We start from the raw sequence: 22,931 nt of genomic DNA on the forward strand, positions 1-22,931 counted from the left end.
GATGAGAGCGTGTTTTCAAGAGATGGAGTGGTGGAGGAGCTCTGAGGAAGAGAGTGAAAAATAAAATGAAATGATAGAAATAGAAGTGGAGAAGGATTCTCACACACACACACACACACAAACAAACAAACAAACAAACAGTGCCTCCACCCCTACGGCTCAAATGTCAACAAGGAAAATTGGAAATGAGTAATTCTTTCAGTGTGAAATAGATTGCTTCTCATATATGTACGTCCCTGAATATGACAAATTGATTCTTGGGGAGAGGCAAGCGGCAAATCCACCAGACAATTTTTATTGTATATTTTTTTCTGAATTATGATTATGATTATTTATTTATTTCGTTTTTTGCCAAACATGGCTCTCCATTGTAATTGAAGTCCCCTTGCCCGCAGGGGAAGTGTTCCTTATCCAGCCCTCTAATTTGTTCCTTTAGCAGCCTTGATTTTCATTCCGTCAATAAATTGGAGTGTCAGAGAATGTGTGTGTATCTGTGTGTGTGTGTGTGTGAATGTGAGTGTGAAAAATAGAAAGAAAAATGAGGGTGTGATTATTCAATATTAACATGCTGGAGCCATCTGAGATGTTTCCTGCAATTACAGTATTCATAATGTACCCTGCCGTCATTCTCAGTGTGTGTGTGTGTGTGTGTGTGTGTGTGGTGCGTGTGCATGTGCATGTGTGTACATTCATGCAGCCTCAGCTGAGAATGAGGGAAATGAAATCGATTAGACGTCTGTACAACCCTCTGAAATTGTCTGTTTTCTGTTTGTGTGTGTATTTGATTGTCCAATTTTCCATCCTCTCATTTTCTGTTGTGCTCATCTCTCTCTCTCTCTCTCTCTCTCTCTCACACACACACACACACACACACAAAAGGCCTCCTGAACACATGATCAATTCTTTCTCTTGTTCCTCCTCTACTGGCTTTTTTTCCTGCCTCCTCTTCCTCCACATCTTTCTCTCTCTGTGTCTCTGGAGGATCACTGTTTTATGAAGTTGCTAGCTTGTTACTCTGTGGATGGCTGAAATTGGCTGGCAAAAATAACTCCAAATTGCTGGTTCTCTGGCTTCTGCTATTTCCTGTTACTTACGGAAAGCCAAATGTAAGCATTTCTATTCTATTCCTATTTCTTTCACTCTCTTGCTCTTTTATTCCTTTTCTTTGTGTGATGGAAGGCACTGAATAGAACACACATTTTGAAGTCTGTCCTAGAAATATCAGTGCACCACCATCAGTGATGGTGGTATGAATAAAAACATTAAATGTACAACATGTGGTTTCTATGCTGAGGTTTTTTTTTGTGAAAACAAAAGACAAAAGCGGCCTTGGGTCATGGGAATTGTCTTCTTTTTTCTTGTGGAAGAATGTGTGAATGTGATAGGGGGGACAAACATTAGCCATGGAGTCCAGTAGAGGATGAACCTTGTGTGAGGAAGACAGATGTGTGACCTTTGAAGAATATAAAGTGGCCTTCAGTAAATCCTTAACTGAGCTTTGGAGGAAGGACAATGGAGACATTCAGGTCGAAACAATCTAAAACTGTGAACATGACAGCTCAGAGAAGAAAACACTGACAGGGCGAATGAGATTCAACATGGAAGCTTTGCAAGACAGCAAAACAGCTGATCAAGATGTTCATGAAAGAAAATGTAAAAATGTTCAGGCAGGTTCTTGATCAGGCTCCAGAGAGTCCGTCAGAACTGAAGGGTAGATGAAGAGAACGCGTCATTCCACGATTTAAAAGATGAAAGTCACTGTCATGTTTAATTAATGTTCCATTAACAATCAATTTTCACCATATAACCTGAGGACATAGAGACATCTTCATCCAATAATGACAGAAGTGAGGGAAAATAAAGTGTGGCCAAGCTGCATGGCCACCTAGAATGACGGCTTTGTGGTTGAATGTGGTCTATGTGCAGTGACTGATAGAGAGCTTCGTCTTATTGGGCGACAGCAATCAGAAGCTCAGTGTCATCAAAATCAATGCAGTATCTGACCGAAGATAAAATATGATCACAGTCTCCTCTTCCAATCACCCATTCCAACATCCCTCACCTGTTAACCCCATTGTCCTCCATCATAATGGAAGCTGTTTGATCATCTTTGCTTTACTCAGCACAATACAGCAAAACTTGTTCTCCGCGTGTAACCCATCCATTAAGAGTAGTGGGCAGCCCACTCAGGGGACCAATTCCAGCTCTAAGCCACTGGTGGAAGAGTTAATGTAATCATGTTTTTGATCGGGAGGGAAACCAAAGCACCCAGAAGGGAACATGTGCCCCAGAGAAAGGAATCAAACTCAGGACCTTCCTACAAGTAAACTGAAAAAGCCAAAATCTTACCGCTGACCATTTTTTTTCTGCTTTTATCGCTTTTTTTTGTTGTTTTCGTTTCTAAAAATTCACATGTGCCTTTGATTCGTGGCCCACTGGTGAATGTGAGATGGCAGGTTAGTCCATCGGCAGATAGGTTCGCAAGTGCATGCACACACACACATGCATGCACACACTCACACACTCGTATACTTCACTGTCTTGACACCCTACTCCTTCCATAATGCCTCTCGCCGGGGTGTCAGATAGTGACAGGTTCGTATTTGGAGCTAAAACATTATCTTTCTGCTCATTAACCTTCGACAGGGTTTCCATTCTGCCTGGCTGACTCCCCCTCCTCTGCCACCTCTGTCTTCACCTCCATTGCTTTCCCCTGTCGTTCCTCTCCTCCCTATTTGTCGAGGCACTCACCCGGATGAGACGGGAGCCTTTTAAAATGTCTGGTGATGCTTCACGGTGCCTCTGCTTGGCATTAGGAATCGACTTATCTGGACAATTTGTCCCACAAGTTGCCAAGACACTAATGAGATCATCCGTAGCAAAGTTTTGAGGGGCTAAAGTGAAAAGGTTTTCTATGGCTTTTTTTCTACCTTAAGTCGAGGTGCAACACAGCAGCTTTTAGACACGGTGCCACTAGTTTTTTTAATTTGGCAAGAGCACCTGCGATGTGGTCTTGACGTATGCCTGCTCTGCAATGGCTCACACCACTGAGCAGGATACATAAGAACATAAGAATACAATTTCAGTTACATCATTTATTTAGAAATAATCTGTTGGTGAAGCAACTTCATTGTCTTTCAGATGCTGGGAGGGACACATCCCTCAGATCCCCCCTGGGATCTGCGGCCAAGGCCACAGACCTTTAAAGACCTTGGAACTTTTAAGCTCTCTCATATCATCTATGTCAGCATTAAGTGGTTGATGTCCATCCATCCATTATCTATCACCAACCATGCAAACTCCACACAGACTATGACCCTGGCCGGGTTTTAAACCAAGAACCTTCCTGTTATGAGGTGACAGCGCTAGCCAGTGCACCACACATTTTTCTCCCTTGTCAAAACACGGCAGACGTGCATAAGTCCATATTCACTATCACATACTCCAATATCAATAATCCTCCAGCCCTGTGAAAATGAGTTCTTTCGTAGTTCTGTTTGAAGTCTGAAAAACAAGCCGTCGTTGTTTGAAATTAGTGGTTTGTAAGTCATGTAAAATGACGTCAAACTGTACAAAAACCTCTCTCAAACCTGAATCTCCCTTCGAGACAGACATTTCTGTTTTTGCAGTGTGGCAGAAATAGGAATGGATAAAATCTTCCTCATCTTTATATTCATGTGAGGACAATAAGGCAGGCAGGCATTTGGATTTTACAAGAGATATAAAAGGGCGCACCCGCCCACATAAACTCAGAGGCAGTTGAGGACATTACACCCGAGGGATGAGAAACACAGAGACGTATAACAAGCAAACACCATTAATGGTTTTCCCCGCTGCTGTGGCATGATGTTAGCATCATCCCTATTTTACCTGGTGCTAAATGTGTCCGTGTCATCACAGGTTTGTCTCCGTCTGCTGCGAGCGACACAGCAGCAGCGACCAGCTCTTTTACCCTCTGAAACATCTCAGCACTAAGAGCATCGTTTGTGCTTCACTGGTTTTCAACGGGGGGCTTGACGATGATCTGATGTAGGTGACACTGATACTGGCTCGGTTGAAAGCAGGGCCAGTGTTGTTCTTTTCATTCAGGATGATATAGTGTTGAATAATGAATGACTTTGAAAGAGAAAAGAAATCTGTCATTAGTTTTAGTAAATTACATAACCAGCCACTTGCATCACTAAATCCCCCAAAGGCAGGATGACTGATTCCCTTCTCCACCAACCCCTGTCAAGTTGCCTTTCAGCAATTTATAAAGATTTTGGAAATAATTCTGCTCGTATGTAATTTCAATATTGAACACATTTATCTTTGATTGAAAATGCAAAAATGTGTTTACATACACACACACAACAGGCTTTTCTGCTTCTCTTCTTCCATTATAATGCGAAAAGGCAAACTTCAGTTCCACTGAATCCACCCACCTTGTCAATAATGACCTATGAACATCTTCAAATATCAGTGAGACACTGTGGCATTTCTGCTCAATCAAAGTTTGTTTGTAAAACTTTTCCTGATGCTGTACCACACAAGTGTCACCTAGGGCCACAAGCTCTTGTAAATTGCAAAATCAACAGAAGTTTTAGCGTTTGGAACCAAATATCTTTGAAGGTTTTGTAAAGAATATGGAAAAAAGTGACTTTCTCCCACAGAGCTCTTGCACATGCTATGGACCATGGCTGTTGGTTCCATTATATTTTAGTGCCATTATCTCAAGATAATTTTTCAAAAAAAAAAAAAAAAAGTTTTAATGACTTTACTGTCAGAAAGAGTGTTATGCCATGTATAAAACTGTGACAGGCTCAATAAATAACATGAGCACCTGAAACATTTCATCCTTTCCTGCAAGTTCCAAATTCAGAAAATGTGGAAGAAATTTAGTAAAAAACTTAAAATGCATGAAATGTGCTTAAAAGGACTTTCTAGAACTTGACATTTTACTGAAAATCTGAAATATATAGAATACCTGAGACCTCAGCTAGCATCCCATTTGACTAATTGCTACTCTCTTGTGTAGTTCTAACTTGTGAACCAAAAAAAAAAAAATCTTTTCTGAATTAATTAAAATCCAATTAAAGAATCAGTTCATTTGTCAGTGCTGAAACGAACAGGCTTTCACCGTGTTTCACTTGAGATTCAAAGTGTTGGAGAAGAGGAACATATCGACAACCTGGAGGATGTGGTATCGATGTGATCACTCTCACTTAGTGAGGGGAGCCGCTGAAGTGTGACTGTGAATAATCAGCCCGGGAACCACATCACCACCACATTTCCCACAAGTGAGGCTTTTACACAACCTCCGGAGACATTTTAAACGAAAAAGGAAAAGCTATTGTTTTATCTGTAGGACACAGGGGCTGGTCGACTCCACAGTTGAAATTAAAAGATGGCACAGGAACAGCAAAATCCGATTGTGTTCACTTGTGATGATAACTTTTGAATTCACATATGAGGAAAATATTTTAAATATAAAAATGATTAAGTAATAATGATTGATTTTGTAAGACATTATGAAACATAAACAAGATATTATTCCTAAGTTAAGTCCTTTTTGTTCCCTGACTCTTTAGTATCTGCCCACGCAACCCTGCATAAGAAGAGTGCAATGGATGTGTGCTTATCTGTGAATTAGCAATAGGTTAGGTGGACTTCTTTCGCTACATGTGAGGTTTTGTGAGATTTTTTTTTTTTTTTTTTTTTTTTTTTTTTTTTTATGTGCCCAGTTGAATCAACTTTCTTGAAAATGCCCTGAATGACAAATGCCAGGAAGCATGGCTCATCTGCTATGCCTCTCTCTCTCTCTCTCTCTCTCTCTCTCTCTCTCTCACACACACACACACACACAGTCTTGTTTCCATCACTTCTGGGGTCATTACATAGGCTTGCATTCATTTCCTGCAGGCTTAACCACCACCTAGCCATAAAAAAATAAACATTACTTGCCTAATCCTAACCCTTACCTTAATCTAACTGTAAAGCACGTTTCTGTGGTGGGGACATGCATTTTGTCCCCATAAGTAAGGTGGGTCCTGACAGTGTGACTGTGTAAACAGTCCCCACAACTACCAGAATACAGAATACGTGTACACACATACACACGCAGACTTCTTCACTGCTCATATTCTTTAAGACTTTGTTTCTTTAGAATGTTTATTCTCACAATTTCCATCAAGACTTCACTCTTCCCTTTATTTTCTCCTTGTTTCCTGTTCTGTGTAGGTTTAGGAAATCACACAGTGTTAAATTTCATTTCCAACAATCTAACAATTTGCTTGCTGTAGTTTGGAGAAACACAATATGGTAATCAATTTTGTACTGCTGATTCGGTGGAACCTAAAAATCAATTTAAATGGTTTAGCGTATGTCACAGTGTAATTCTTGCTGCTTTGACTCTCATTTTTCTCATTATGTTATTATACCTGTCGTTTGTCACTGTTTAATTCGTAACAGACGTTAAGCTTTTGTGAAAAGAGTTATACAACTCCAGCGGTTCTGTAAACTTTTATTCAGACTTTTACATCTGCTTAATAAGAAGATTGCAAGACACAATAAGCAATTAAATCTCCTGTAAATCAAATATTATTGCTATTGGCTAAATAAAGCGAACTCCACTGGAGTCAATTCATATTTCAAGTGTCTCTCCTGTTGTGAGGTGCCGAGAGCTTGCACTTATGGTGGAGTTGTAATTCTCCTCTCAGAGGGGATCTCTTTTTACCGTCTGGAACATTATTTTCCTCCTAAGTGTTTGCATTATGCTGATCGTTGCTTTCACTGTACTCCATTTCAGATGTCATGTAAGGGCTTGCTCAGTGATGGCAAACTTAGGAAAACAATTGCAAATCTTTTCATAAATGGTGATGGATTACTGAAGGGTTGACATCACTTTCTTTTCAGATTTACGTCCCTGTGTCTGTAAATGATGCAGAGTTGATTTTATAATCTAACGTCCTGTTTGATATTCAATCAGTTCACTCAGTTTTATTGGTGCTTTCTGAGAAGGGGGAACAGGGAGTGTTCCCATCTGACTGCGTTTTGGAAAACTGACTAAATAGGTTTGTGTCATCAATTTGTTGCAAAGACAATGAAAGTTTATAGGCACAGATGAGTTTAAAGTAAAATGGTTAATATTAGCATGCTAACGTTTTCACAATGAAAAGGTGAACATGATGATGTTTCTAATATGCAAAGTTTAAAATGTTCCTTTACATATAATGTTTGCTCTTATCACAAAGTGCAAGTGACGGAAATATCAGTAGTGGTGCAGGTATTAGAAACCAAAGTATTGATCTTATGATTAAACCCTGAAAATATCCATTTGGTAGTCACCCAAAAAGAAAGAAAAAATGCCTGGACCAAATTTTGAATTTCATAGCAATCAGCTTAGATGCCAAGACATTTCGTTCAAACTACTTCATGGTGGTACAAAAGGAAAAATAAGATGGTTCTTACAATTATAAAGATACATCATCTTGTAATCATAAATACCTGCACAAAAGCAAAATCAAATCCATCAGGTAGATTCTGAGATATTTCACTGGCAATTTTGGCCAAAGTTCTAAGGATTTATCCTCTGGGTACCATGGTTATCATCATCTGACCATCTGAATGTCATCTGTCTGGGGATCACCAAAGTCAGGGTCATGGATGTCTGTACAAAATTAAATGGTAGTCTTTCTTGTTGAGATATTTCAATCTTAACTAAACTGGTTGTTTTTTGGCCTCTGTTTCTTCTTCTGTATAATCATAACATAACTTAATTTACAGCATAAGACGGCTAAACAAAGGATCCACTTTCTGATTTCATCATTCTTTTCCCTATTTTCATTTATATATATATATATATATATATATATGTATGTATGATCGCTCTACTATACCTGCTTCCTGCTATTCCAAGCCTCAGTCACAATGGGGAGAAACATTCCAGTGTGTCCCTGTGGTTGTAGATGGTCGTTTTCTTGGTTGGTTGTTCCCTTGGTTGTGGATATTACCATAAGTGCCCCCTCTTGTGACTCGTTTGTCTGCTTATAAGGCAAAGGCTGTGGCAGACACTAATTAGACCAACTATAAAGCTCAGTCGCTCTGCATGTGCAAAGAAACAGAGGGCAGCAGTCTGGGAGTTACAGGACGACAGAAACTTCTCAGAGGGCTGCTTTGTCCTTTTTTTCCTACTTTTTCTTTTTCTATTCACAGCTGCCCAGAGAAGAAGCCAGTCAGCGAAAAGCAAGCCGAGGAACTCTGGCAGTGCCAGTAATGCGAGTGAAAAAGAAAAAAAAGTCACATCCCATCACCTGTCAGGTTCCCGGTCTTTAGATCTGGTGACAGATGGAAGGCTATCATTGCACACAGGGTAAGCTACGTACTGCAGTGACGCACGGGCTCATATGTGCCTGCAGCTATACTTACACACATGTGAATGCTCACAGGCACATTGTAGATATGAACACATGTGCCTCCCTGTAAATGTGTTCTACTCCCCCCACCCAAGGCATTTCAGAAAGATTTTGGGAGTGAAGGGTTTTCTGCAAACTCACTCACAGCCAAACCAGAAGAAAACGCAATTAAAGCTGATTGTGATGGAGGTCGTGGCCTTGCATTATTCAGAGCTCAGCAACTGGCCTTAAGAATGCTGTCCATGTTTTACTGACAAGCTCCTCTTTCAGGCTATCCAGAGCGCTAATTGCTTTGTCGGGTGTTTTTTTGGAAGATGAGTCCAAAGCTGACTAGTCAGTCCATCACAAAATACATGCCACTGACCAGCAAACAAAATAAAAGTGACATCTGTCATTTAAATCTGGAGGGAAACATGAATGTCGGCAGTGGCCACACTGGATCTGACATTAACATTAACATTAATTATGCCACTGAGTGTGTGTGCCTATCGATATTAAAACAGGTGATTATTTACGTTTCAAAAACATAGCTTTGCAATAACATTAACAATTGCAACACAAGAACAAAAGGTTTGGTTTTATAACAGTGAGCTCATCTACATACTGTATATAAAGCTGACAGTGCACATTAAGGAATAAATATCAATACTGAAATGTGCTGACAAAATACAACATAAGAGAAAAATAAAAGTAAGAATAGTCTAATTTTAATTTGAAGGGATGTTGGACATGTGATAAGGCTGTCATTAAGGTAAATGTCTGGTTCAATTAAAGAAACTGACAACAGCAAGTTCCCCCCAACACACACACACAAACACACACACACTTAGTAGAGCAATATCACAGACAAACTAATTGCAGTTATGCTGAGCTGAATGTTTACAGCCAACATTATCCTTGTCTTGTTGGCAAAATTTATAAAAGCCTACAATTTGCAGTGTTTGTAAAAAGGCATTTCCTTCACTGATGAGGTTTTGCTTGTGAGCCTCGTTTCCACACTGTCACTGTTTCTTCACTATGTCACCTGCCCTGCCACCTCAGCAAGTGTGAGAACTTTGTTTCAGGGTATCACAGTGCTACTCATGAAGTCCTACATTTAGGTTTATTAAATTTAAATTTAATAATCAACAAGTATGTTGGGCCTAATCCTGCTTTATTTTTTACATTTTTCTTTGGCTTTTCTTTTAGCTTTCATACTGCTTCATCTTTGAGGAAAGAAATGTAGTGGGTGGCTGCAGTGGTTTGTTTCTGTTTAAAATTGTAGATAAGATTAAAAGTACATGCTGAAACTAGAATTCTTCTTGGTCATTTATGGCAAGCTGACTATTTGAACACATGAGTGTGATGGGAAACAGGTGGAAACATTCAGGTAATCGAGAAGACAATCAGACTGGAGACACGAGGAAGGGCAACTGACCTGAAACGAGAGGAGAGTTACACTTCAAAATAAAACAGGAAATGACGAGACAAAAAAAACCCAAAACAAGACAATACCTCACCGCGGTGTGACAATTTATTTTTCTTCAGAGCTTGCATTGGTCAGTACCACTTACAGTATGCTGCTATACAAACAAAGTAGAATTATTAGCTTTCTGTGACAAGTTAAACTGAAAAACTTTAATCTTTGTAAAGTCAGAATTCATGGCAGAGCTGATGTATTGAACAAGTGTACCAAAAAACAAAAAACAAAACAAAGCAAAGCAAAGCAAAGCAAAGCAAAACAAAACAAAAAAAAACAAAAAACAAAAAGGCCATTCAGTGTAAGTAGGTGCTGGAAACATTCTTCAAAGATTTTGGTCCACATTGACACAAGAATATCATGTATATTTTTTAGTTGCAGATCCATGATGTAAATCTCCTGTTCAACCACATCTCAAAGGTGGTCTACTTTATTGAGATATGGTGACTGTGGAGACCATTTTTGTACAATAATCTCAGTGTCACTCAGTATGAGATGATCTGGAATGCAATAATGTGCATGAGACAATCATAGTCATTAATAGTGAGAGAGGCAAAAGGTGGAGCTTCCAAGAAAATGGAAATATGTGATGGTGGCATTAGCCTACCTATCACATATAATACAAAATATCTACACAAATGGTCACTGACACTTCTATATTCCCTTTTATGAGCCTTCATAAATAGTAGACACCAAGTTGCCTGACATACAGATCTGTTACATCAGTCTTACACGCAGCCAAGGCTCTTGGAAAAGAAATGCCTTCGAAGAAAGCCTTTATTGTGCAGCTCTAGACTGCACAAAATGTTCACCTGCACAAATTATTTACTCTTGTTTTGGACTGTTGCACAAGGTACAAAAAGGTTTCAGGGGTGTGTCAGAATAAATTAAAACATTGTATCTTTTTAATGTTGTAATATGGTAGAATTCTGGGATGTTAATTCATAAAAAGAATTAAATCACATTAGGAAAAATCAGAACTGAAAACAATAATTTGGTATTTGATTACATCACTTACAGCCTCCTCTGCAATGTGAATTTTGTTTCTGAGTTGTTGTGGTCAGGTCCAATCCCTAGGGCTCCATTGAATTTGATTAATGTGATAGGCTTATTGATCGCTGTGGGGTATCAATCTCATGCACCCACATTTCTAACCTCCTCCCCCCTCCTGAGATTCAGAGATTGGGGTCAGCTTCAACTCTACAACCCAAGACCTTAGTGGGAAGGCATATCTGAAGTATCTGCTCCAATGACATTGCTAAACAAAGATATATCTTAACGTGTTGTTTGATGTAGTCAGATCACATCTAATGCGATGACCCATGTGATGCAATAGGTGGAATATTTTGTTTGCACTCATGGTGCCATTAGACATTTAGGATTAAACTGTTATGCCAATGTCAGCTTCATCAGTGCAGTGTAGCTTAAAGCTTGATACAGATGCCACATAGCTTGATGTACATGTAATGATGATGAGAGTGTTCATTTTTTAAATATGGAGGGAATATGCAAAATACTACATGGTATTAAATAAATGTTCTTGCTCAAACTAAGTAATCAGTTTCAGGAGTTAAAAAAGTTAGTTAAAAGTTAGCATATTTGGATTTAGGCACTGATGTTGGACGGAAAGGCCTGTCTTGCAATCTCCGTTCCAGTTCATCCCAAAGGTGTTTGATGGAGTTGAGGCCTGGGCTCTGTGTGGACCAGTCAAGTCAAGTTCTTCCACAACAAACTCATCCAACCATGTCTTTATGGACCTTGTTTGTGCACTGGGGAACAGTCATGCTGGGGTGGAGGGGGGCTTTCCCTGGGCTGTTTGTCCAAAATGTCTTGTTATGCTCAACGATCAAGATTTCCCTTCACTGGTAGTAATCCCTGAAAAACAGGCCTGTGCCACCCTGACTACAGTAATAAAGTGGTCTGAATGCTTTTGTTCACATAGAATACTTGGTCTTGAGTAGCTCAGAATGGCCTGGTACACTTTAAGTGATGTATTTTATGACTGGTTCCTTAAAAATATTTTGTCATTTATTTTTGAAATGTGCAGTGAATGTAACGTCCACCATAGTGCCCATAGTGCATTCTAATGTCTGATGACACAAAGCAGGGCTGATGCTGATGGGAATTTGTTTTGCAGGTATTTAGTCCTAAACCAAAATACTGGATCTTATTTCAGGTAAGTGGGGTTGCCAAAGATGTAACAATTTATCCCTTGGGAAACATGAATGTACAAACTTTTGTTCAAATCCCTATAGTGGGAAATGAAAAAAAGGTAGGTATTATCAAAGTCATTAGGATACATCATCTGGGAACAATGAATATCTCTATCCAATGTTGCACCAGTCATCTTTGAATTCACTGGGTGCTGGACTAGCTGAATGATACTGTCCTCCCTGCGAGCCCGCTGCTATCATGGCTCAAAAGATTTTTATGCAATGCACAAATTCAGCTTTGTAGCTTGCTTTGTCGCATTTTTTTTAAAGACAGTTATTTACACTTTTAATTAACTGTCAGTTACACTGATTTGTATAAAGATCAAAACAGCTACATTATGGGAAGAGAAAATGATGTGTGCTTTATGAACAAACAACAGAGGCTGCAGCAAGTATTTTTCTACATATATTAGTGTTGTGGACTGGGATTGCCTGTTCCTATTAGTTCCATTCATTACCCACTGGAGGGAGGCCTAATGTATCTTCTCCCCAGCCACCGTCATAAGCCTCAGATTGGTTCTGGGTGGTTGGTGGACTGCAGCCTGCTGCGGAGGAAGCATATTGAGCTTCTCCGCAACTTTACTTGGGGTCATTTCATCAAAGGAGGGGCCTTCTGATTAACTTTCTCTCAGCCTCATTGCTCTGAGTGCCGAACAGATAGTTTTCATGGGGGCTCTACTGTCCTCTGATTCTGTACATTAACATCACTCTGCTTGATGAGACGTTCAGAGAAAAGTTCCAGTCAAAGCAAAGCAAATTATGTAAACAGTCACCATGGACGGATTTCTAAAAGTAGCTTCAAAAGCATTACGAAATGCAGTGAAGGTCTAAAAGTTGATGCAGGTAAAATGAAATGATTACAAAGTAAAATAAATAGGTTTAAGTTTGGTTCATTGTTTGTCCCATCTGAGCCCTTGATATTTAGTTAACTAAAGGGGCTAAGTGTCTGCCCCGCTGGCTCAGGGTTTTTGTATTTTTAGCCAATGCTGCTGATGAACTTTTGCTCAGCCTCATTGCTTTGAGAGCCAAACAGATTCTTCTTGGTTGGTCTTCTGTTTCAGGGTCGCATTAGTGTTCCCACTCTTGATGAGAAAAATCAAAGTGATGAATTTTATTTAGCTAATATTCCAACATAACTTCCAGCAATTTGTGCACAGCATGAATTTAGCAAAGCACTGTAGTGAAGTCAAGTATTCACTTGTTAATCACAATGATTTATGTACACAAGTAACCTCAAGGTCATCTTCGTGTTTGTTAAAAATACTGAAAATGTTTATGCAGCTTTTTCTGAGTACAACTGTCTCAATCAGGACCTGATATCCTCTACTTAGTATCACTGTCATGAAATGTGCAAGTTACAATGAAATGTAAAGAAAGTGGACTTTCTGGACTTTTTTTTGGTGCATACTAATCATCCACAGATTTGAATTTATTTTCAATTAATGTTCAGTTCTCTCTAATGGCTCGTTTCCATGATGCTACCATTCATTTCCAATGACAGTTCAGCATGCAAAATTATCCTTGAACCAGAGTTACCCATGGCAGTAGCAATTCATTTGCACAGCTTTGGGTGGATTTCAAATCATCAATCTCTCATTTTGGTCATAAAGTTAATTTCGGAACATGTATGTATAAGCACACATTTTCCCCAGGGAGAACTTTGGAGGTCCAACCTTTGGATCTCCATCTGACAGTATAGATCTCCTTGTAACAACATGATATACATCCAGAAACACTTAAACCCCCTGGGCAGCGGGTGTTGCAGGGGTGGGTTACCTTTCTGCAGGGTATCACACTGTTCTTGACAGCAAATGGTGTCAGCTTTAATTGGAACAAGCACAACATAATGGAGCGTGTCAGATGGCTTCCACTGCGACTGAGAGGAGGTATGGCATCTAGGTTTCCTCATGGTTGGAAGGTCAGATATGGAGGAGGAGATGCAAAAGTAAAACGCAAGCAGAAAGAAATGGAAAGAAAGAAAAACAGAAAAATGAAACCAAAAGTTTTTTTTTCACTTTATCATCCCAAATCAAAGATGACGTTCAAGCTTGTACATTTCAAAAGGATTATGAGATACTGCAAAAGACTTAACAGCCTGCAACAGTGTTTGGATGGTATATTTTTACTACTTGGTTTTATGTGTTACACATGTATTATATATCTGCCATGGTGTAGGACAAGAGTTATCCACATTTAAAGACATCCTGGTCACTTCATGGTTTTGAGAGACTAATATGATCAAATTGAAGACTGCAGAATACAGTAATGAAATTAAGAAAATTTGCAAAGCCTTAAGGCGATGTGGCACTGTCACGCTGGATAACAGGGCCTAAACACCTAAAAAATAAGACAGTGAGGGCAAAAGATCAAAGCAAATAGAGATAAGATAGAGTTGACGGGTGTTTCAGGGTGTTTCAAGTTGATATGAAAATAAAACATGTTTTTGATGCAAAAATCAATCTAGATGAAAAGTAAAAGACAAAGCAACAGGAAACCTTATAAGGATAGAAGTTGTGCAGAAACAAATATTTACAATTTAAACTGCTGTCATATTAATTTATTGAAATATAGTGATAGTGAAGTGATAGTGAAGACATTAGAATACCAAACAGTTAGAAGTACAAGCACTGTGCTGATGCCAAACAACTGTGCTCCAGGCACCACTCCAGGGTAAACAAATGAAACCCTGTACTTGTTTTTCTTTTTCCTTTTTAATGAATGGATTTTGTATTGTTTACTTAACCTAAATTCATGGATATCCAATAAAATGTTGGAAAGATCATTGACACGCATGCAAACAGAAAAAAAACAAACTTTTATCAGAGTAGACTCCTGTCCCCCATTTGTCAAGTAATTTAGTGTTTACTATTCTGATTTCTCAATAAACACTGCAAAGAAACACAGCAGCAATTTTGATATTTCTGAAACTACATTTAAGGAACAAATGTGACGTTCTCTTACAGCTGTCACACTCAGACTAGAAATCTCGTGTGTGTTTTTACCCCATCTCGTCTGCTATGCCATTCATGTAATGTAAAATTATTTATCATAAACATTTATTGGAGTCTTAGTCTCTAAACTATTAAGAACAAACAGACATGATGCATTACACAGTATTTTTTGCCCCTTCTGTTTGAACAACTGTGTTACTATTATTCCAAGGTCAACTACATTTACATTTACAAAATTCTGTCTTCTGAGTACAACTTGTACTCTAAGCTAAATAAGTTTAGATTCTCTTCACATGCAACATGCATAAATGATCTTAAGTAATGTTAGCTCAACTTGAGGTCAGAAATAATAGATCAAAGCGAGGAATTCGACTGCATCGATTTCGATTCACCCGTTACTTCTTATGGTAATAACTGACGAGATGGCTGCTGCGCTGTTGCGTCAGAAGAGTTCGTGATGAAAATGGCTGGCAAATGAAGGAAGAAGGAAAAAGGATTCCAGTATGACTAAACCATGTACACAAATGAGTGCAGACAGTTTTTCAAGGGCTGGTGCTGGCATGATCACACTTTGAAACTAATCTCTCCCATATATATGCTTACACACACATACACACACACGCACGCACACACACACACACACAATGTGTTTCCTGGCCTGACAGATGGAATTGTACACTGCGATTGGGCTGTCAGGTGCAAAGTTGTAAAAATGCACAGATCCATGTGAAGCTTTGTTGGAGCAGAGAGTTTTCCAGGTAGCCACTAGGTGTCACTCTGCAGTCTTGGCTTTGAGATTCACAGCACTGAGACCCCCTACCATTCATTGAGGGAGGACACACTACTGTAAATACAGCATCTTCATTATAGCTGTTACCTACAGCAACAGTTCCGTGGCACTGTTAAAGCCAAATTAAATGATTTGTGCTATTTCTGCACACAGCTATGACACACATTGGAAATGCTGTATTGTTACAATTGCACATGCAGACACTAGTGTTGGAGTCCCAGTTCTTTCTTTCTTTTTTTATTTGTACCAAACTGAGATAATATTGTGCATTGGCTCAAACAGAGAAAAACTGAGGGTACTAATTTGTCCTCTCTGCGTTTACAGTGATATCTGTGAACTAATACAACATCTACGGAAGGCAACACTTCTCTTGCAAGACTCGAGCATAAATGCAGGATTGCTTAAAGATAAATGCAGCAGAGATGGAGTTATATAATGGCTCTGTATGCAGTATTAAGACAGGACGGATGTAGGATAAATGTGATACTTATGCAGTATCTACCTTTTCAGCAATTCTTAAAGCAAAAGGGTTGTAAAAAAAATCCATCTTTTCCTGTAACTTAAAAGGGGGCTGGGATGCGCTGTCCATCGTTTTTCTCCTCTGCTTCCTTGTTCCCTTGGCAGGAACAGGCGTTTAGCCTCTGCGCCTTCTGTTTGCTGTGCCAGTGACAGCTCGCTCCACAGCACTGCTGAGGGAATAACTCCCTGCATTAACACCCGGGGGACATTCCACTATAGGACACAGCCGGCTAAGTCAGAAAGAAAGAGGAGAGGATGTTGTGTATACAATAGATATATATTCTGTGGCTCCTTCTGAGGGATTCTTACAGATGGACCAGTAATGCTATTTGGATCTGCTAACAGTTTGTTGCATGCCGTGGTGTGGGTATTTTGGAAGGTACGAGTACGGGAGTTTGGGGTAAGAAAGGGGATAAAGCGGGAAGAATAAGAGAGGAAGTGGGAGCTTGCTGTTGCGTCACGCTGTCATGTGCTGCGATGAGTGTCTGCAAATCAAACAGATGTGGTGATAGCAAACCTTACATGTGATGAGAAACAGTCTGTTGTGAGACTGATCTAAAACTGTGGGTCCCAACCTTCTCTGTAAGAAGTGTCCCCACAGCCCAGTTCAGTGAGCTGTTCATTTGAATTTAAACTAGATGTTATTTAACTATTAATCATATAAAATAGGATATAATAATTGATAGTTGAACATTTCCATATAAGTGAACGAAACCTGGTTCTATCTAATCATGTTTGCATTTGTATTATCACCACATGGAATGGCAAAGCGCTTCTTTCAGTGGTCTATTTTAACATTTTATGTACTACTTTTAGCTAATGAGTTTATTTATTTATTCTATATATTCTTTAGCTAACTTTATGAATTTATTTTCATGTGTTCTTCAATTGCAGTAAAACCTAAATTAATTATGTAGATGTGTTTTTTAAATGAAATTATTTATTCCATTTTCTTTTTTCTTTTTTTTAATTAGTTGAGCTACTCTGCAGTCTCTCCATGTATCCCCCTTGCAACAGTATGCTAAAGGAAATTGGTCAAAATGTCATTTACTCGGGAAGAAGACTCAGGCTGAATTAAAGGTATGTCAAATGAGTGGTCACTCGACAGGTTTGCAGTACACTAAGTGTCTGTTACTCGTGGGCTTTGAAAACAAAATGTTCAAAGTCATCCAAAGTATTTAATATGGATTATGCAACTCACTGCCTGCTCATGTTGACTGAGCATCAACAGTCACAAAAACTGCCTTCCCACTGTTTGTCTTGTACAACAAAGACTTTCTTAAATAAAAACATCACTGGGGGGAAATAAAACAAAGCTACTGCTCAGAGCAGGGGAAAATCATATTTCATTATCAAGCTGAGTATTTATAGTGTCCTCTTTTAATCACAGAACAGTCTGGGTCTCCACAGAGGCCAGTCTAAACAGGTAAACAAATCAAAACATTGTTAGGAAGGTCAGGTCGCAGGCAGTCGGCCAGTCTGAACGCAGGTAACAGATAGCTGTCAGGCTGAATGTGTGTCCTGGGGTCGGATGAGGAACAGGTGGCTTGATGAGGAAATAAGCGCCAAGTGTGCAGGGTGGAGGCAGGGCCAGGTGACTGGTGACTGACTCTAGAGGGCATCTAGTGGTTAGGTGGGGAATGACAAGGAGAGCTCAATGAAAGTGCAAAATTTAGCAAAACCAGACGTAAGCAGAACACGGCAGGTGTCATCATCATGATGATGAAGTGTGGTTAATTCAAAACACATGATGGATGTTCTGTTATAAAGTGTTTTTTGTTTGTTTGTTTGTCTGCTTCGTTTTTTTAGCTAGATTACATTTCAGCCATAAACAGAGACTGAACTTATGCATAAATGTACTACTGTGCCTTTTTGGGGCCCTTTTCAGCATCATAGAGTGAGAGTAGAGGGTAATTAATTATCTAAATACTGAGTAATTAATTATCTACCAAATGCGGTCACTCATGTCCAGAAATAATAAAGCCAGCATGATTGAACACAACAGTAAAATTGACCCATAATTGCAAAGTAGCAAAGTCTCACGTAGCTGTTTATTCCGTTTTAGGATGCATGTTAATTCTACGTGTGGGGTATAGCAGCCTGCGTGCAGACACACTGCAGACGCCGAGCAGCTTCCGCTCAAGCTGTTGGGAATTAAGAGCCTTACAAAAGCACTGTGCCACAGGTGGGCACAACACTTTCATCCCTGTAGGAAAGGCAAGGGTTTGAACTGGGAGCCCTCTGGTTACAAGCCCACGGTCTTTGTGGCTATAGCACTCCACACACACACACACACACAGACTGTACTGCTAAAAGTGTAGTGTATGTAGTACACGTGTTTGAACTTGCGTGGACATGCCCTTCTGCTCATGTGTTAGACTTGTGCTCGCTATGTGCTCTGTGTGATTTAAGTGGGAGCTGTCAGGAGTGAGTGCACAATGTTCTGATACTACAAGGTTCCTTTTACATCATTTTTCTCACTTATTCTGTTTCCTTTTTGACTTTTTTTCCTCATTTCATCCCTTTTTATTGCCATTTCTCTCCTCTCGCTCTCTCTTTCTCTCCCTCTTTCCTTTCACTGTTCTCTCACTCTGCCTTGTTCCCTATTTGCTTGTCCTTGTATCATTCTGCTTTTTTCTCCAGTCTGTTTTTCAGTGTTGGAAGAGTGCAATCAGTTACCCGTTACATGCTAGTTAATATCAGCCGTAACGCCATCATGTCCCCTTACTCAGCTCAGCTCTGTCAAAGTCACCTTCCTCCAACTCCAGTGCTGCCATACTAACACATCACATCAGTGTAAGGCAGGTGCAGAAATAGAAACAAAGCCACTGCGGTTCAGTGGTTGGGAGGTATTTTTTGACCATCAGCACCTAGCAGTCCTTAGAAGTCCAGTACCAGTCTGTCCAGCGATAACACACACAGATGATACTGTTATGGAAAGTGTTAAAATGATTGCATGCATGCAAGCCTTAAAATGCATTAAAATGATCTAAGTGTGACTGTTGTAAAACACCCGCTTTCCCCTGTAAGGGCAAAAATCTGGAGCAGCGGGGGGCTCATCAGGTTGGCGGACTGCCGTGAAAAAACCTTCCCATATAACTCCTGATAAGACAGGCAAGCCGACCCCCAAAATGTCACAATAACAGAGCGTGTGATTAGTTACTGTGATAGAATTTCTGAATTTCCAACTGAATTTTAATAACTTAGACGAAGGAATTGCATTATTATTGCATATTACGCAGTAGTGCTTTGCTATTCAGCGCTGCTGTTTTGCCTTTTTCTCTCTCTTCTTTCTTCTCTTCCTTTTTTCTCTCCGTTTCTCCTCCTACTCTCCACTTCTGTCTCTGTCACTTCTTCTGCTTATTGTCGCCATCTCTCTCTCTCTCTCTCTCACCCCCTTCACTCCATCTGCCATCTCCCTCTCGTTCAGTCTGTGTTGTTCCTCTGTTTCTCTCTCTCTGTCTTCACCTCTTCTCTGGTCTTCCTCTCTCTACCTTCTTCTCACAGACTGTCCTCATTAGCGGCACTAGTCTCTATTTGCTCCCTGTTTGCAGCCAATGGGCCATTAGTCTGTTGTGTGCAGGGCCACAAATCTCATCAGGCAGGAACCCAAGCGCCCTGACTTCCTCTCCATGTCGGCCAATCAGGACAATTTGCTATGGTTTGGTAAGCAGTGTGGATTCGAGAACAGTAAGTCTGGTGATCAATCCAGTAAGGGTAAATGCAGCGGTAGTATGGCCTCAGAAATGCAGTAATGAAGGATTTGCGTTAAGAAGATGCTTATACTGTTATCAGAGATGAATTGGAATTCTGGAGTATAATTAGATAACGTCTATATGAAAAATATAGTTAGAAATATTTCAGTGCACATAAGCATTCCCACTAACTGAAAAAGCTTACAATATTTTCTCAAATGCAGTCCGGCACCGACATTTCTTTTGAACACAGAAAGCAAAACAGACAAGTGCAACAAAAGCACGAAATACAAACTGTGCTTTAAATGGCAGCGAGCAAATTAAAGTGATTTTTTTCCCCCTCATGCATTCGGCAACCTTTGGTGAAAGGCCACACAGACAAACTGGTGATGAGCAAAAATGATCAACCAAATCCTATGTACTATACAGGTTACCATCCATTCTCTGGATACTCAACTCCAGGCAAATCACACCCTGCCAGTGATTGCAAAAGAAGCAAAACGACCTTAATTGAGTGCTACAAACTCAATGTGAACTGTCAGAGTCTCTGTGGCAGACTGTAGCTCACTTATAGCAGTGTGGGTGGTGACTCATGTTTTCCCTTGGGGCTTACCACAGCCAAAAAAAAAAAAAGAAAAAGAAAAACCTCACTGCAGTGTGCTGAGACAGTTCAATACTACTGCAAAACCAACCTGTATAGTGGACACTCTGCTTGGCTTGCATGCTGAGTCACATAAAGATACTAGCTGGCTCACATAACCATGCTGTGTTTACTTATATCACCTTACAGGATAGTTCAGCTCTGAAGTAAAAACTTTTCAAACATGTTTCCCTTTCACTGCTTTTTGGGGCTGCCAGCATGTGAAGTTATGCAGCTTTAATGATCCCTGTGGGGAAACTGCTGTTGCAGCAGCAGCAAGTAGTTACAAGAAAGAAGAGTAGAGCGTGAGATAAGAAGAGAGAAAATGGATGTTATGAACACAGCACTTTTGATATTTCCAACAGTAAGTCATGTTAAGTAGAAAATATGTAAATGAAAATCACCCAAACTGGGTTAGAGCGTTGTTGTGCGACTTAGTAGGAGCAATTTGGTTATTGGCAAAGAGTCAATGATTATGGGAAATAATCATTAAAGTAAAATCAGTGTATGCTTAATACACATAAATATCGGGGCACCACCCTGTCACCAGGGACCAATAGCCAAATTAATTAATGGGAAAACAGTCTCTTAAAATTGTGAAGGATGAATCCGAGCACTGGCTGTCATGAATTCAGCTGGTATTACAAGTACATACACAACAACCACAGACAACGACAGGTTAAACTATAACAGGATTTATTAAACAGCAACAACCATCCATAGATAAGTATCACTTTGTAATAAACACTATTATAATCTAAGTTTTATCAACACACATTAACTATTAACTAAGATAACACAGGTACAGCAACAAGAGTATATCTATACATAGGTGTGCCTATATACAGGAGTGTGTGTGTGTGTGTGTGTGTGTATGGGTGCGTGTGAGAGAGAGAGATGATGACTACAGTATGGGGCTAACAAGCTAGCCAGGTAGCGGCTAACAAGCTAGTGGCTAAAAACAAACAAGATGGCGGTTAGCATGCTAGCCAGAGGGTGGCTAACAAGCTACAGGCTAAAAACAAACAAAATGGCGGTTAGCAAGATAGCAGCTAACAAGATAGCAGCTAACAACAAGCTAGTGGCTGACTACAATTAAGATGGCGGATGGCCACATGAGGGGAGGAGCTACAACCAGAATGGCGAGTGGGGAAACTACAACCAAAATGGTGGAGGACTACATGAGGAGGGGTCAGCACACCAGGATGAACAACCACATAAAGGATGACTCAGCAAACAAAACTAGTCACACGCATGTGATGACTCAGCAAAACCCAAAATGACTACGGAAGAATACGCCGGCCGTATTATTCAGAGCCAAGATGGTGATAACCAATGTGATGTTGCTTATGTGGTCACAGAAGAGAACGATGGGCGGAAGCCTTTGAGCGCCACGTACCCCTTGGTTACGGTTCGTGATCGCGTGCTCGGACTTTCGCCTCACCGTTCAGAAAGAACAGTGTGAGGAAAGATAGAAATGAAAAATACAAGAAACACAACCCAATAAAAGAATTCACTCTAATTCTTTAGAAACTCGCGTGTCACCACACAATAGCGGAGTCAGTAAACCGGAGCTTATCTGCTCAGCTATTGGCCCTTTAACTGGTGACGCGCGGTCTCGCTGAAACGGCGGAAATGACCGACCGGAAAACAAAATCAATGAATGCAGCACTTAAAAGTTACAGAAAGCATGTGTAAACAACCCTACGTTACACTATCTCTGCCCAGACATAAGCCTCTTACGTTGCGTTGCTCCGATCATTCGGAGTTTGAAATGATGATCCGCTTAAACGTTCGCAGCGTCGTCCTCGGCGGGATGCTGGCGGTCCGTTATTCTGATGATGCGGAGTGTTGATCTCTCGGCGGCAGCGGAGAAAATCACCGATGAAAAAGTTAACAAACTTTGTTTCGTCCTTAACAAAGTCGGCGCGCGGCTCGTTAACGTGCGATCAGCTGATTGCCCAGCGATCCACGTCGGTAAAAGGAAAAAAGGAAAAGTTACAGGAAAAATACAGCAGTCTGTTTCTCGGCCTGCGAGTTGCAGAACTGTGACCCGGGATCTAAAATGATGTTAATCAAACGTCTGATTGTTGCTCCCTTTTGGCGGTTTGGACATTTGGAGAGCCTGGAGAAGCTCTCACTGTCACAGCACGCACGGGGAAAAAGCGCATGCTGATGGTCGCAGTGACCTTTTATTACCTGAGTGACGTCACCTCGGACCCCCGTGGAGATGGCTGGCACACAGCCAATGTCCGTGCCGGTTCTGAGTTT

This window comes from Scatophagus argus, chromosome 6 (genome assembly GCF_020382885.2).
Source record: "Scatophagus argus isolate fScaArg1 chromosome 6, fScaArg1.pri, whole genome shotgun sequence".
Lineage (NCBI taxonomy): Eukaryota > Metazoa > Chordata > Actinopteri > Scatophagidae > Scatophagus > Scatophagus argus.